The following is a 17660-nucleotide window of genomic DNA, read 5'->3' on the forward strand; positions in this document are numbered from 1 at the left end:
CGATAAAACCGGTTATTGCGAAGTAAAAAAACCGGTTTTCGGTTAAAACCGGTAGGTTTTTCCCATCCCTAGCCTAGAGACGCTAGCGTAAGACTGAACAAGAAACAAATAAATTCTGTATACAGCGAGAAGTACGACAAGGACACACCGTCTATCCAAAGCTATTAACGATACTTTTAGAATAGATCTGAACGAGTATCGCAGTATTAACTTAAATAGATAGAAACTCAGTCATATGATATTCGCAGATGACATCGACGTTATAGCCGATCGTATGGATTGCAATAATAATGTTGGAAAAACTATATCGCGCTTCCTTTGAGGTTGCAATAAAGATCAACATGAGCAAGACGCAAATAATGACTAATCTGCTGCTACAACTTAATATTGCTGTTTATAGAAAGGATATTGAGCAGACTGTGTCATACAAATTCTTAGCGCATGAAATTCGATTGGGCAAAGATAACCAGACATGTGAACTCCCACGCCACATAGGATTAACCTGGGCAGCATTTGGTAAAGTAAACTACGTATTTACATCGGACCTACCCATATGACTCAAAAGGAAAATCGCGTGACTCAGAGGCCTAGTTAGGCCAGACGTTAGGTATCTCTCTGAGAGACCGAATCCCAAACGAAGAAATACGTGGTAAAACAAAAACAACAGGCGCTATCGAAAGAATCATGTCGCCAGAATGAAAGTGGGTAAAAGACATCACTAGATCATCTGACAACTGATGGACAAGGCGTGTTGTCGAGTGGAGGCCAAGACAAGAGACCCTACGGAGCAAAGGCCGCCCACCAACCAGATGGACTGACGACCTAAAGCGTGTAAGCAGCAACTGGATATAAGCCGTATAAAACAGAGACAGATGGAAAGAGCTGAGGGAGACTTAAGTCCAGCTGTCAACGCGTCGATACTAATGATGATGATGATCATACCTTTTGACAAGACGAAATATAATCTAAAAAACTGGTAGCTTACAATAGTCCTCCATCAAACAGAATTTGCTCAAGGCTCCTCCTTTGGACTCTGTTCGGATCCACTTCACCAAGTTTTTTTTAATTCGTGTCTAAAACTGATATTCGTTCTGCTTGGTTCATTAGTTCTTAGTTTTACAACTGTTTTAATACATCTTTAGATACCTTTCGAGGTTATCTTTGATGACATATCATTGATGTTATTCTGCTCCAAAGAAACCCGTGTCCTGGTATAATGACACGACTCAAAATTAGGACAAAATATTATTTCGACATTCTGAAGATGAATATAAATAAAATTAGGCATTCTGTAAACATCAGCTCAGCATCAAAAGTTTCTGCTCAAAATGGGTTAACATATAATGCTGAAATCCCACAACCTGAAATAATGTGGTAAGTAACAGCTAGTTCGGAAAATGTCTCTTTTTTGCTTTAAATTTACCTTCATTTGGACAATTTTCAATATTATACAATGTAAAATCCATAGCTGCCTTTCAGTTTAGAATCTGTAAGCGTGAATTATTTCTCATCATTCATTACAATAACATGGTTTTCTAGCATGTCCTCGTCTCAAAGCAAAAATTCTTTCTAGGTGGATCTGACTTTATTTCGTATACTTTTCTTTCTGTTTTAATACTTACCATTTCTGGGAAGTCTTATGTGGCACTCCTAAACATGGACCCAGCTTTCTAGTAGAAACACTAACTCATGTATTAAGAGAATTGTACCAGTTTATTAATATTATTTTGTGTCAAAACTTCAGTTTTGCCTTTCAGTTTTCGGAAAGTTAATGCAAATTTTGCTTGCTCGGTTCGGATTCTCTTATTATTAACTGTTTGTTATTGCCATCATACATACATCTTCGGCACTACAACCCGTGCTGTGTTTGGGCCTCTTTCACAATTCGCCTCTTATTTTCTCCGCTCCCTTCTGCCTCCTTACTTCCTTGGTCTAGCTCTGCTCTTAGATCTTTCGATACATAATTTTCCAAACCTAACTATGTCGCCCCTTTCCTTAAAATTCAAAATGTACTTGTAATTGTTTACGAGGTAGCGTTCCTCATCGGTCCGTAGATCCGACAAAGTATTTTTCTTACAAAAATTCAAAGGGAGAACCCTTATGTCTTTGTCATATATTAGGTTTCAGTAGCGAAAGTAACAACTGGTTTTATCAAGGTATTGTACAACTTAACTTGACAGCATGGATAGGTATGAGATAATGTAACGTCACAGCTATCCAAGGAATACTTACAGACAAAGCGTAAAGTTCGTCTTATTTCTGCCAGTAAGTAGAAAGAAATTCAGATATGTGGTTGTAGATGATCACAAAAATGTGATGCTCCACATTTTCTGATCTTTCCCCTTTAATTCCCCCCAAAAATGTTGATGCTTAAGGCTTGCAGGCACCAGTGAATATAAAGAAGTACCTGCGAGAAAATGGAGTTAAGGTCCCCTGGCACAAATAAGTGACTTCTAAGTAGCACAATGAAACGACCTTAAGGGATGTCTCCCACACACGTGGATCAATCTAGGGAAATTGTTGGCTATGACCTATATGAAGCTTTCCTAGCAAACAAGACAAAGAAGAAAAGAAATGCATGATCCAAGCGACCGAAACATGATATCACTATACTGTTTCGGGAACTAACAGACAAAGAAGAAAAAAGCACAAAAAAAAATACTAACTATACATTGCCTCAGAATATGGGTAGGCAGAAGTAGAGCCCCAGCTCGACTCGGAAAGCCCATACGGGTTCTAGTGGTGTCAAAAGACGTCTAGATTGAACGTTTCTTTCTTCTTGGAGTGCCTATCCGTTTCGGATGTTGGCGACCATCATGGCAATCTGTATTTTGCAAACTGCTGTTCTGAAAAGATTTGTGGTTGTTGAGTTGAATCACGTACGTGGATTTTTCTGCCAGGAATCCTTCGCCTTCCTGGTCCGCGTTTTCCTCCTACTTTTCCTTGTAGAATTAATTGCAGCAACCTATATAATTTGCTGTTCCTCATGATGTGACCGAGGTATTCGATTTTGGCTGCTTTTATTGTGGTTAACAACTCTTTTCCTTTTTGCATTCGTAATAAAACTTTCTGGTTTTATAACGTGGTCGGTATAGGATATCTTCAGGATTCAACAATAAAGCCATATTTTCAAAATCCTCAATTATCTTGCAGGTAGCGTCTATGAGAGTCAACGACTTAACTCCGTACAACAGTATAGGAAAGATATAACATCGTAGTAACCTGATGTTTATGACTACTGATAACTCATTAACATTAACTCCTCAGGAGGGTTTCATAAGTGTCAGCGAATACCACCGTGTCATCCGCGTATCTGATATTATTGATACATTCTCCATTAATTCGAATTCCGGCTTCAACATCCTCTACTGCTTCTTGAAAGATTTCCTCAGAGTATATGTTGAACAAAAAGGGTGATAGTATACATCCCTGTCGGACCCCCGTTTGATTTTGATATCATCGGATTCTCCTGCCTCTGTACGGATAGAGCATGTTTGATTCCAGTAAAGATTGCTAATAATTCTGAGATCACAGGTGTTTATTCCAATATTTATTTATATTGGAATTGACGTTTGTTTATATAGTCTTAATTGCACCGAATAACGCTTTCTCTGTAATAAGTGCGTCTTAAAAAGTCGATTGAAATAAAACAAATTGGTTTGCGTTGGAAACTGTCGCTAAGAGAATTAAAAGTGGTTTTAGGCATTTGCCAGATTCCCTTAAGCCCGACTAGTCGCTCGCTAGGTAGAAATCATGAGAGCCGGGTGCGGCTTGAGATCCAAGGTTGTATGAATTAGCATCGTAGGAGACTAATTTTTGAGTTTTTTCCCAGATGAGATCGTGAGGGGATCAGATTGCAGTCCGCTAGTCAGGCGGTACCCGGCGATCAGTTAATCCTTGGCAGTAGTGATGTTAATAATAGCAGTCAATACTAATATGCAGTAAAATAGTATGAAGTACAGTGAAGTATGTTGAAAACCAGCAAGAAAAAAGAAGAAATTAGAAGTTAGTGCAAATTAGTTCACCTTTAATAATGGTCAAAATTCAAATTCACAAGGTTTTACCTTGTTTTAGTAAGATTGTTTTTAGCAATTACAATGCTGAATATTTTCTGATGGGAGACCGATGAAAAAGGAAACATCTGTCGTTATTTGTATTTTTTCTTTTACATATACCTACTGCAGTACAGTTTGAATGGGGTATATCCCCTTAATTTTCTTTAACGTTGATTAACCATTTTTGTTTATATAAAATACTAAATTTGGATGTAGATGTTAAAAGCAACAAACTACATATCATGATATAATTATGACCCAGGTGAATTTTAAATTTGAATTTTTTTAAATAGTCTTTCTTTTTGGCATCATCTTTAAAACACAAATATTTTAAAAAATTAATATTTAATATTAATAAAGATGTAAGAAGGTATTAATTTGTAATGGGCAATTCTTTTTGTAACAAATAAATTAATATGTCCAGTTATATCTATGTTTCGTGTTAATTCTTCTTTTCTATTCTATAAGTTTAGGTTTACTGAAAGAACATATATGTTAAGTGTAACTGTTTATTGTTATTTGTTTATAAATGTATTTTGGTTTTTAAGAGTGTTTTTTATCACTCGCAGAAAAGACAAGGTGGCGCCCTTTTTCCTCTGTATTTGTTCCAACTTTGACTGATATGAGTTAGGTATCCTCCGTTCCAACATACTGACTTAGGTATCCTCCGTTCCAAATAAGCGATTTGTAGATCCAAGTCACAAATCTCGCCGTTGTGTCCTTAAAAACACCCATGTGCCGGTTTACATAGTGGACGTACTTAGATTTGAAATTCTTCATTTATCGTTTAGTTTCAATACAAAACTTCCCCTTGGGTTAATTTTTATATTACCCACAGTAATACCCAACTACTGGGCATCTAGGAACTCGGTGTAAATTTCAACATATTGTGAATTAAAACAAAATAAAACAGAATATACATTACAAAATATTCGAGCCAGTGCACATTCTTGTCATTTCTAGGATGTGAAATCCTTGCCAAAATTTTCCTGTTGTACGGAATTATTCGTATGTACTTCATCATTCTCTTTGCTTCCAACCCAACAAATATTTGCTTAAATAGGTATTCTTCGCAAGATCAGGAAGTTAAGGAGTCTATAAAATTTAGTAAAACCTCCGCCTAGACAGAGGGAAGTAATAGACGCAGCTACTCAACAATAAAAGAAAAAAATAAATACTCTCACGATCTAATGATTTTCCCAAGTAGTCCAAACCATAAGCAGCACAAACCAAAATAACAACCCAAACATACTAGCCTTAACAAAAACACATCCTGAAACAGAACAGAAATTTGTAAAAGCAAATGACAAAAGGAAAAAATTAGAAGAAGTGATAGAAATCTACAAATGCACATCAACGAACCAGTTACCTAACGACAGAAACATTTTAATTCGAGATATTTAGAAGTGAATAAAAAAAGGGCAGCGAGCTTTTAGAATAATATTACCCGCATAGATATTTAGAATAGTACCCTCTTAATTTAAATTTAATTATATATTTTATTCTTACATCACATCGTTCAACGTTAGATGAATATACGAGCACAAAATGAAATGTTCCATTATTAAACAAATACCGTTGCTAGATGTAAATGTCATCCCAAAATTACCAACTTATTATAATCATATATTTTATGATTAATATCATGAATTGACATTAGGTAGGTACCTCAATTTTTCGCGGATAACACTGAAGCTCTTCGTCGCGGAGCACTTCCGACAACATGATCTCTTGTTTTTTCGGTTGTACTGGGCACGTCGCAACCATTTCTTTACAGTAGAGAATCGAACAACTGTTAATGCTGAATTAAAATCACTGGCTATTTATTTACTAACGATATTCGGTTAAATAAGAAATAACAAAAAATTCCACATCATTTTTCATCACAATGCCAGTTCCCTTACAACACATATTTGAAGGAGAAAAACATGGAATTAATTGCCAGTATTCACCGCGTTTATCATCTAATGGCATTTGCTTGTAACCACTGTTTAAAAAAAGATGCGTGAACAGCGATTTTCATCACCGCAAGAAGCTATTGAAGCTTTCAAAATCACGATTTTCTTCTTTGAAGCTGATCTTCTTCGAGATCAGCTTCAGAGTGGGAAAATTATTCAGTTGATTCCAGAATTGGTTTGAGTGTATGCAAAAATCCATAAACTTTGCAATATTAAAAAGCAGTACCTACAAACCTTTTTTCGAACTTCTTATTTAATTTCTTAATTTTCGGCTGTTTCTATATCGACATAATGGTCTTACAGGTACCACAAAAATTCTCAACATAAATTTCCAAACATTTCTAGCTCATTCATAATTCTTACGCTAACTCAGTGAAATATCAAACACTCCGACGTATACAAAGAAGCTATGTGTATTCCGGATTTTTCAGTGTACCGCTCTTCCAGTAGGGATCTATCGAGGAGTAACACCGAGCCGCAAGACTTATCTCTTGCCGCACTGCTCATCCATTCAGCACCTTATATAATATTTTAAAATTAGAGCAAATGGGTTAAATTAGTAAAAGGACCTTAAAGATTCGTACTCGTAGCATTTTGAAAAAAAGTTGAGTTTTCTTACGTTTAGGTTTAAAATTTTTATATTATAACGATGTATTTTAGGGGCATAATAAATAAACAATTTTTCTACGGCTTCCTGATAACGCGTGATTTGTTATTTACAGAATAATTAAGCATAAGCGTTATTATTTGTATACAAATAAACGATGTATTATTATAATTTGTGGTAATTTTTCTCGACTAATTCTTGAATTCTAAATAATTTGAATAAAACGACAAAGCGAAATTTTGACTTCCTGCTTCACTTTGAATTCCTCCCTGTAAATGCTGAGTTAATCTTAATAAACGGTCGAGTTGTAGAAAGGTCTCCCCTTCGGCATTCATTCTCGAAGAATTGACCGGAAAACATAATTTATAATGTCTACATCTTATTACTTAATTTCTTTTTCTTTACCAGTTACCCGCACTCAATTTAAAATAATTGTACAATAATAAATCGAAGCTTTATGCTTTGTTTTCCTTTGGGCTTTTTTCAAATGCCTACTTTGTCCGCTACATTCGAGTTAAAAAACAAATGGGAAGTGTTGGTAATTGATTCAGAAAGACGGATTTTTTGTTTGTTATTTAATAAGAAATAATAAGAAATCACATCTGAAACTATATTAAATAGAATAATGAAATTAACGAGGTGATGGATTAATTTCTTTACTAAAGTAGGATCGTTTTAGCCTGTCGCATAAGTAATAAAAGTGTCTGTTCAGATTTGCCTCAGGTAGTCTGCGGTTCTCAAATTAAAAATGTACGGTTTCCTTAATTTGACGGTTGTACCGGAAGTCGCCTTTAATTTTGTTATTTTAAATAGAAACTGTGCTTTTTGTTATTTTTTTTAGAATCTACGTAAAATTCTGGATCGATTTTTATTGGGATACCATTCTCGAAAAAATAGCCGTTTTTGAGATATTTAAAGTTTTTGAAAAATTTTTCATATTACACATGCAACTTCAAAAATTAATATTGTGGTTAATATTTATGCTGAAAAAACAGAAATTCTTTTTCAGCGTGTACTAAACTCTATTTTTATTTAAGCATAAAAAAATTTGCCAATGTTAATACTGGGTGTTCAAAATTTTGTATTATATTTTTATTTTTATATTTTATAAATATATCTATCAAAATATATGTTTATATAAAACAAAGACTTATTCCTACTTCCCACACACACCTTCCCAAACTCACCGAGGTAGGTTGTCCTCCTGCGGTACAACCAGCCCCGGCTTTCCTCCGCCCCCTGGTCTTTGGAGCCAGGTCTCGACTATTTCGCGGTATCCCCCGTCAGCCAATGGGAGATTCCCGTGTATTTACATTTAAGTGGTAGGTTAGCCCATTTGGCTTTATCACTACCGGTCAAAGCAATTGTTCGGCGATCTAATGATGGTTGTGTGCCGATACTTGGTTTCCCTTTTCTGCACCAAGTGCAGTCGAGAGCGAGCAAGCATCGAATCCTTTCATCCGTTGTCTAATACCCAGTCATTCGTCCAGTCATGTCCTTAATCTACCTTACTTGCTAATCTAATTTTTTTGGTGCTTGCATTCAAGAGCGTCGTGCAACGCGCCTCCGGCTCTCTCCTGCATGCGGTTTTTGTTTTATTTTTTTTTTTGTTTTTTTTTGGTGGTTGGTACCCTTTTGTGTTAATTTTTCTATCTACGTCTTAATCTATTGACAGGTATCATCACTATCTGACTCGCTATCCGATTCATCTGAATCTTCATCATTACGAATAATTAAAGGTCTTACTTCATCAATAACTTGTTCTATTTCATATGACTCTAAAATTTTTTTTTTCAGTATGCTCAATACATTTCCGCCACTGTTCCTCATTGACTTGTTTTAGTGCATCTTGCCAGAGTTGTAAAACGCTGGCTTCGTCGGTGGTCTTACATGCATGTTTATCATAGTAGTTTTTAGTGATGCCCCACACCAATTCAATTGGATTGTACTGGCAGTGATATGGTGGTAGTCTTAGGACCTCATGACCATATTTTAGTGCCATGTGGTCAACGACAAATTTTTTCTCAGTAATGTATTCTTTGCACTTATTTAATAATTCAGATTTTAAAACTAGATGTTCGTGTTCTATATTTTTCTTCGACAGCCACTTTCTTAAGTCTTCTTTTTTCCAGCTTCTTGTGGGAAACTTTTCCTCCTCTCTGATGTGATACGAAGCATTGTCTAAGACTATTAATGACGGATTTTCCAGATTTTTTAATAATTTTTCCTCAAACCAATGTTCAAAAATATCGGCGTCCATATTTCCGTGGTAATCATCAGTTTTTTTTGTCGAAGAAAATATAAGACTAGCATTGGGTACCTTCCGTATTCCCTGCATGCAATATAATATATCTTTTGCCATTACTCGCACTAGTACTTGAATAGCATTTGGTAGAATCATCTTGCCAGGATGATTTTGGTATTATTTTCTTTCGAAAAAATCCATGTTTCGTCAAAAAACACAAATTGTCTGGCAAATTCGGAATTCTTGTTTTTTAAATAGTTTCTTATAAATTTCCACCTTTTTCCAACAACATTGGACAGCTCCCACAACACTTTACGATTATTGGTTTTTTTGTATCTAAAACTCATAGCTTTTAATACTTTTGATAAACTGGTCAAACCCATATCACAAAGTTCTCTGTCCTTTATTTTTTGAATAAGTGTCTTTCTTGTAACATGTTCTTTTGCTTTGTACATGTCATAAAGGATATTTCTGATTTTGATAAATTTTTCCAATAAATTATCATCACAAAGCATTCAATTTGCGTTTTTTCACGATTTATAAAAAATTGTTTTGGCAGCGCTGATTTATCCTCAAGTACTACAGCCGACCAGTAGGAGGTTTGGTACCAAAAAGCAGGTAGAAAAGGGAAAGTAGTAAATAGAAGTTATCAGGTTACGCTAATAACTTTTTTTAAATGGACAAATAAATATCACATCAACAAGGATGTAAGTTATCACTAGCATATGACAGTTGGTAAATACTGCTGGGTGTTTTTTTAGAGGTATAGAAAGGTAATTTAGCAAAACTTTTTAACTGGCGGCAATTTTGACAGCTGTCAAGTGATTTATGTTTAGTTTCTTTTGACACTTCAGCATGAATATAATGACAAATTTTGCAAATTTATTTTGAAAATCATGGTTTTGCTCGAAATACGTATCGCTCGCGTAATAGGTCCATTTTATGGTCAACATAATCGTCCATCGGACCAAGAAATTCGATTAACCATGAAACGTTGTTGCACCACGTTTACTCTAAATAATAATACGCATCCATAGAGACGTCGTACAGTGCGTCCAGAAGAAGTTGTTGTTGCTGTAGAGCGTAGCCTAGAGGAAGAACCGAATCAGTTTATTAGCAATCGTGCACAGCAGTTGAATAATATGTGTCCGTCTACTTTATGGAAGATTTTGAGGAAAGATCTTGGTTTGCGTGCTTACAAAATCCAACTCGTGTAAGATTTTAAGCTACACGATCGGTGAATGGTTCAAAAACGAGATTGCCGTTGATCCCGATTTTCTTTTGGTTGAATAGCTACGTTAACAAACAAAACTGCCATATTTGAGTAAAGATAATCCTTAAGTGTATGTAGAGAAACCATTAAACAAGTTTGATCTTCTCACGATCGTAAAATTTACTATTTAATTTACTCTTCGTATTTCACAAATCTAATAGTTTACACGGAATGTATCTTACAAAAGAGTTGCCCACGTTCGTGACGCACTACCCATGTCAATGCTGCTTATGTGATAGGTACTATATCACAGACTTTCTGAAAGTCTATAAAGTATGTATAAGTATTTTTCCTTATAAGAATTAGAACCGGAGTTATAACAAAACAATTGCAAAATAGACGTTCGTTGAGGCTTTTCCAATTATAACTCATACGTGCTTTCATACGTGCGATTAACTTTCCAAACCCCTTATTTTAAAGGCAATTGTTTATATGGCTAATGGAAGTTATGGAACAACTAAAAACGAACATTTTAAGCTTTGGTAAATGTTTCTATGTTAATTTTTGACCAAGATATACAACATTTAATAGCGTTCTCTAAGGGACACGGTTACCTCGCAGCGAATACTGGTGAGCGTATATCAATTTTCAATATATCTGCAATCTAAAAATTTTACTGTCATCATTGCATGTGGTTGTCTTTTTATAGACCAATCACATGCTATGATTTTTCTGACGGGTATTATCAAGTAAAGTTGATTTCATGTAATCAAATGAACTATCTTACAATAAAGTCGTTCCAGGAACGCAATTCAACAATATTGGCAATAACATTTTAAAGACGTCTACTTTTTTATATATGTCTGAATTGTCAATATGAATAAGTCAAATAAAATTAAATTAGAAGAATTTTTCACCAAGTAATGTTTTGTATTTTAAGACCGATTTCCGAAGTGGAAATCGAAACATCAAAAATAAACTTATTTTAAACTTAATTGTGACTTATTCCCAACTAAAATAGTAATAATTCTTGTGTAGGATACTGATAAATTATATGTGAAAGTACAAATATATTATCATATTTTCATTAATGTTGGATTAGATAATATGGACCAAATGGCAATGATATGAAAAAACTTCAAGCAGCTATTAGTATTAGAGCAATGAAGACAGGCTCTTAAAGGAAACACATGGCTTAAGTCTACTATGGACTGAAAAAAGAATAGACGAAGCGTATGGTAGATCAATAAGTAATACAAATTTTAAAATAACAAAAATACAAGCATTTCAGAAACAATATATGAAGAAACTAGGTGACTTGTCATAAAATTTAAAGTACTTATTAAACTACTGTGCAATAGGATATATTCAGTATTTTATTAAATTTATTATAAACCCATAAAATATCTGATGCAATGTTTGTCTACAAGGTGAGTAATTTAAAATTGATAGGATAACGGGAATTGATACAGATTACAAACAAGATTCGCACGAAGTAATTTAATCAGTACATTAGTTTCCAGAATTTTTGTCCGCAACAGTGAGTCATTAGATTGGATGTCTCGATGATAGATGCCATGCTGGCCGACGAGTTAACCGGCCGGAAATCGAGGTCGATTAAAAGATTGTTCAATTATTTATGCTCTGTAGATTAAAAATATTTTTATGTTGTATTGTTGCGACACTTAGAAGCGATTTACGTATTTTTTTATACCATATTTACGCTTTTCTGGGGTCAATTAACTGATACCGGCTTGATATTGACCAATAAAAATTGTTTACTAAATATTTTAAATTGTATAAATACAAATAGATTTGTTTTTACTGTAACAATATTAAAATAAGTATGTATGTACTGTGACGTGAAAACAAATTTTAATTTAAATTAAATCGATGTCTTTTTATTATTGATAACTGTAAAATGATACTGGAATTGAATGGCACAATTTTATTATGTTTTATGTCATACTAGTTTATTATTGTTTTTATTGCTTATTATAGTTACCAACTACGTAATAGTGTAGTTTATGCCCGCGCGGGCATAGAGTTTACCTACTCCGTAAAGATACAAATAAAAAGATAATTTATTATAACGTTTATATTATAACGTTTGACAGCATTTCCGTAGCGTAGCAGCATAACACGGACGATAGAATGTCTACTAGTAAATATATTGTCAAAATGAAACCGAATTTTCGGATTTTTTAGAACATATTTATTTGTAGATGCAATAACCAACTAGTATGACATAAAAGTAACATCGTCGCCCTCTGGGCATAAACATCTATTTAATACCCTTGGTATATAAATAAATTTTATGACTTTTCATTAACAGCACAAATGTCAAACTTAACGAAATTTGTCATTTATCATTATCCAAAAATCCCGAAATTAAAGAAGTAACAACACTCCTAAAGACTTGATATAGTGTCTAAAGATACGGATTCCAACTTTCGCCGAATTGTTTTGATGAAAAGTGTTAAGGTACTCCACTGATTAGTTTTCAAAATTTACTCCAATTAACGATTCGAATCCTTTAGATATTGCTTACAAACTCATATACCATAAGAAAAGTTTTGTTACGTCTCACCACTAAACATTAAAGCAATAAAAATTATGTTTCCTGTACGTTTAAAAAGACGTATCCGGCAATTAACGAGTCTAATCTTCTCAAACAAAAATGTGGCAAAACAACACAAAATCAAGGTTTTATTAAACTAGATGAAAGAAGCGTATATCGCTTTTAGTAACTTTTTATAACTACCTATACGATAATGTTATCAGTTGGTTCGCTTAAAATGGAAACATGGATACCTACCAATGAGAAATTTATGTAAATCTATGATAATGAAATTGTTCACAAATTGTTCCATATAGATAAGTAATTGAAACGTATGTTTAACAAATAAGCAATTTATGGTAGTTTATAAATTCATGGTAATAATTCGGAAGTATCATGTACTTACAAAATATCTAAAATGTTTAAAATAATTGCCCAAAGACCTAAATACAGTACCATTATTTATATTAGTGAAAATAATTATATATTTACTCTCTCTCTGTGTGTATATATATATATATATATATATATATATATATATATATATATACATAAAATCCTGCCAAAATCAGTATTTTGCCCACTTCTCAAAGCAACCCTAGCCCTCGGAAAGGACACTGCAGCTGTAATCTCAAAAAGGGGTTTGAGGTTTCAGGAATTTATCCCACTGACATTATTATATATATATATATATATATATATATATATATATATATATATATAATCCTGCCAAAATCAGTATTTTGCCCACTTCTCAAAGCAACCCCTAGACCTCAGAAAGGACACTGCAGCTGTAATCTCAAAAAGGGGTTTGAGGCTTCAGGAACTTATCCCTCTGACAGAAACAAGGCATTGCTAAAACTTCCGTTGTATGCTCGACCTGCTGGCAAAAGTGTTTCAGTCGAAGAAGTAAACCAGTATTATCAAAACAGGAGTTCAACTACTAGCAATACTAGAAAATCTACACCAAGAGGTGGACCGAACCCACAAGATGTAATAAAATCACGAGGTGGACTAAAAACACGATATGTACCAAAACCACGAGGTGGACCAAAAACACGAGGTGGACCAAAAATACGAGGGGGTCATAGATCGCAAGGATCTATTACGACCAACAGAACTGTTTAAGAAGCAGAATACATATCTGCAGTTGAGGACAATGTGTAAGAAAATGAAGAAGTTGACGAGGTAAATCAAGAACAGATGCTGGATTATGGAGATCTGCACGGTCAGCAAATTTTGGAAGAAACCAATATGACTGAAATTATAGTCGAGGACTTAATTGGCTACAATTTCGAAATTGACAATATACCAGTAGATATTGTACTGGCAGAAAGGACAGAACAGGATCAAATCGTCAGTAATGAAGATGAATACATAGTAAGTAGAATGAAGGAAAATAAAGTTAAAAATCGCAGTGAAGTAAACAAGGAACGCAAGACAGAACAGAACAAACTGGAAAATCAGCAAAAAAGGACTTCGCATTCCCCTCAATCATTTTCCTTGGGTGAAATTCAAAGCAAGAAGGACCTGGCAAAGCTATTAAATTTAAAAATCAAGAAATATCTTCTGGATTGTGGTATTTTTGTACTTTCAATGTTTCTATGCCTTCATTGGGTATAATATGTAAGAAGTGCATAAGAATATTTCATTTGAGGTGCATTGAAAATAACAAACTTCACAAATCAAATTCCAATATGTTTATTTGTGCCACTTGTTTAAAGAAACTGATTCACCTATCGAGTGAAAAATTTAATATTTCTGTTGGTAAACTAACGAAGAATCTTTATTTAGTATTGTTTTGTAGGACTTTAGTTTCCTAATAAGTATTTTTAAATTAGTTTTAGAGTACATATTGTTGAATAAACCCATGAACAGTCATATAAAACAGAATGGTAACCAGGCCTGGGATAAACATTTTGTGTTGTGTAATTGTTGTGCATCCGAAATAACCTAATACACTCTTGCAAAGTTGTCCTGGTAGTTTAAGGACCATAGCAAGGACCCATAGCGGGTCTAACTTTGAACCATGCCAAAAAAATTTTTTTCTTGATTATACTTGCTACTGTTGCAAATTTTTAAGCTTGTAAGATATTATCGAACTATACACAGTCATAATATAATATAAAAGGACAACTAAGGAGGTCAGTGTAAAAATTAATCAAGAAAATATTTAAAAAGTGGATCAAAGTTACCCCGAATGAGTGTATTACTGTCATTGCTGCTCAGTGTGGTTCAACTGTAGAATAGAAAGCGCTCGTGTTTTTTAATTACTAAAATGGTTAAATATTACGCGTTTTTATATATTGTACTGATGGATATGGGGGGAGTAAGTAAGTGACCGTAAAAGATCCGGCCAGCCTTGAGTGGCTTGTGCGCCACAGATTATTAACGCTTTTAAGACAAAAATTAAAAATCCTGCTCGAAAACGAAAAATTATTGCTCGGGAAATGAATATTGCGCCGAAAACTATGAGTTACATTGTCAATAAAGACTTAAGACTTGGGGATTTCAATCGGTAAATAAAACAACGCCTTATCGTTGTACGGTAAAGCGCGTTGCAAAGAAATTCTCTTTACAGATAAAAAAAAATGAGTTTGGAGAAAACTTTCAATAAGCAAAACGATACAGTTTATGCACGGTCATTCAGTGAAGTTCGCGAGTGCCAAAGATCAAACGAGGACATTTTCCTGCCTATGTGATGGTTTGGTGGCGACTGTCCTATGACGGTGTCATTTCTTTACATATTTGTGAAAAGGGCGTTAAAACAGCGGCGATAAATTATCAGCGGGACATTTTAACAAAAATAGTGGAGATTTTAAACCACACACGTTAAAAAAAATAAATCATGGATATCCCAACAAGACTCTGCATCTGTGCGTGCATAAGGCGAAAAAAACTCTACAGTGGCTTGAAAATCATATACCCGAATTTATTAGTATTGAACATTGACTGTCAGCCAGCCCAGACCTTAATCTACTCGACTACTAATTGTGGTTACTTTTAGAGAACATAGTCTGTACAAGACGTCACCATAATCAAGAGTCATTGAAACAGGCTCTGGTAGAAGTTGTGGGCAACGAGCCTATGGATGTCTTCCGTACAGAGATCGATGAATGGTCTAACAGACTTCACAAATAGTGGTTATTTTGAATATTTTTTTTTGTAGTTTGTAGTTCATTATATTAGTAATAAATTGTGCAATAATTTTTCAAATCAACTAATTAGTTTAATTTTTTTAGATAAATACCTTGTATCAATATTTATGGCTAAGACTAGCTATATATCCGGGTTTAAGGGACACTCTGAAAATCATGATAGATAGCGAACCAGGTTCTGGCGAGAGAAAATGAGCGGGACTACTGCAGTTATATGCTATCTCAGATAATTTCAGAAATATAATTCCCAACAATTTTCCAACCCGTCACACCAGCTTAGAAACTTAGGGTCAAAAATCCCCATGTGCTTAAGGAGACCTTGTCCACAAATATTTAGGAAAATACATACATACACTCGACCGCGAAATTATATTTTCCATTCTTTCTTTACTAATTCCCTGAAATGCTCTAAACACTTATTTACAATATTTATGCATATGTAGACATATAATATTAATTGTATGCGGAAACGTAGAAGGACGTAGAGGCAGAGGACGCTCACCTATCCGATGGTCAGATCAAGTACAGAAAGCCACTGGAGAGACGTTTTCCGAGTCCATGAGAGCAGCCCAAAATCGCAAGAGATGGAGAGAATTGACAGCCCGCATTGTAGGAAATCACGATCCTCAGCAATGAGGAAACGACAAGAGAGAGAGAGACATATAAAAGAAATGTATTGGGATTAGGATTTTTCTACCAATTTGTTTGTGGGTACCTTGATTTCCGTTGTACAAATTCTTCGTCATTTGATGTTTGATTGATGATTAAAAGGTTTTCTGTGGAAAGTTATTTCAGTAAAAGTGATTCAATAGAGAAGGAAACTAATGGTAGTCGAAGAAGCAGATCGAAGTTGTTCTTCATAATAAAGGACATATAATTCGATATATCGACAACAGGCTAGGTATAACTCGATACGTGTCTGATACATCTCTGAAGATTTATAGAAACTAATTCCTACTCGATATTAGCTGGACAGAAAAGGTGACAATCACGTAACTCTGAGATAGGTTTCTTTGACATAAAGTTCTAAGAAAACAGACACTTACTGGCTAGAAGAGTGGCAAATGCTCAGAGCACAGTGGTTTCCTGCGATAATGGACTAACATTAAAAAAAACATTGTACGTCCCATGCAACTGGCATTGGTACTCTTCTGACTGCAGATTATCTTAGAGAGAATTGATGTGAAGTTGAATGCGAATGAACGACGATAAGTTTGCTTTCGGATGGATTCCGTTTCACGAGATATTCATCTGATCTGAACATGTGATTAGGTCCTCGAAAGCGATATAACCAGAACTGTATTGCCCTAGAGTACATCTTGGTGGTGGATATATACTGATATAGGAGGAAATTTTGTCGCAAGCTCGTACAGATCCTGTTAACTTTCGACGAGACAGTCTTTCGAGTGGCACAGAAGGTATTAAAACAGTTGATATTAGGAGAAAATTTTCTTTAAAGTCAAATCCTACCGCACATTTATCTAGAAGCAAAGATCTAAAGCTCATAAAGCATGTAACTGAAGGAATAGTCTGAACTACTGCAAATTTTACACAGTGGTACAGTTGGAAGAGACGCCCTTACATGAATGGAAGCATAAAGTGCAGGATGAGATTGCTGTCTGATAAAAGGAAGCTGTCATATAAGCTCGAGGAGAAAATATGTAGGCGAAAGGGGCAAATATTCTATTAATTTTGGGCTCGAGTAAACAGAATTGAAAATTCTTTAAAAGAACTGATATATTCAAGAATAATTCTTGAGATATGCCGACTAAAAACCTCAAATATGCAGCCTGATACTGACATTTTGTTGATGTAGCGCATCTGAGCGACAACAGAAGAATCTATAAATAATAAAAAGCGGGAA

The 17660-nt window shown here is 34.5% G+C and overlaps 1 protein-coding gene across 1 annotated transcript in view; it reads right to left on the reverse strand.

Annotated features, from left to right (window-relative positions):
- LOC140443658 (synaptic vesicle membrane protein VAT-1 homolog-like) overlaps nucleotides 1–17660 on the reverse strand; it is a 139330-nt gene that overhangs the window by 117096 nt on the left and 4574 nt on the right. The gene's annotated exons all lie outside the window — the stretch shown is intronic.

Source organism: Diabrotica undecimpunctata, chromosome 6, assembly GCF_040954645.1.
Source record: "Diabrotica undecimpunctata isolate CICGRU chromosome 6, icDiaUnde3, whole genome shotgun sequence".
NCBI classification, from domain to species: Eukaryota; Metazoa; Arthropoda; class Insecta; order Coleoptera; family Chrysomelidae; genus Diabrotica; species Diabrotica undecimpunctata.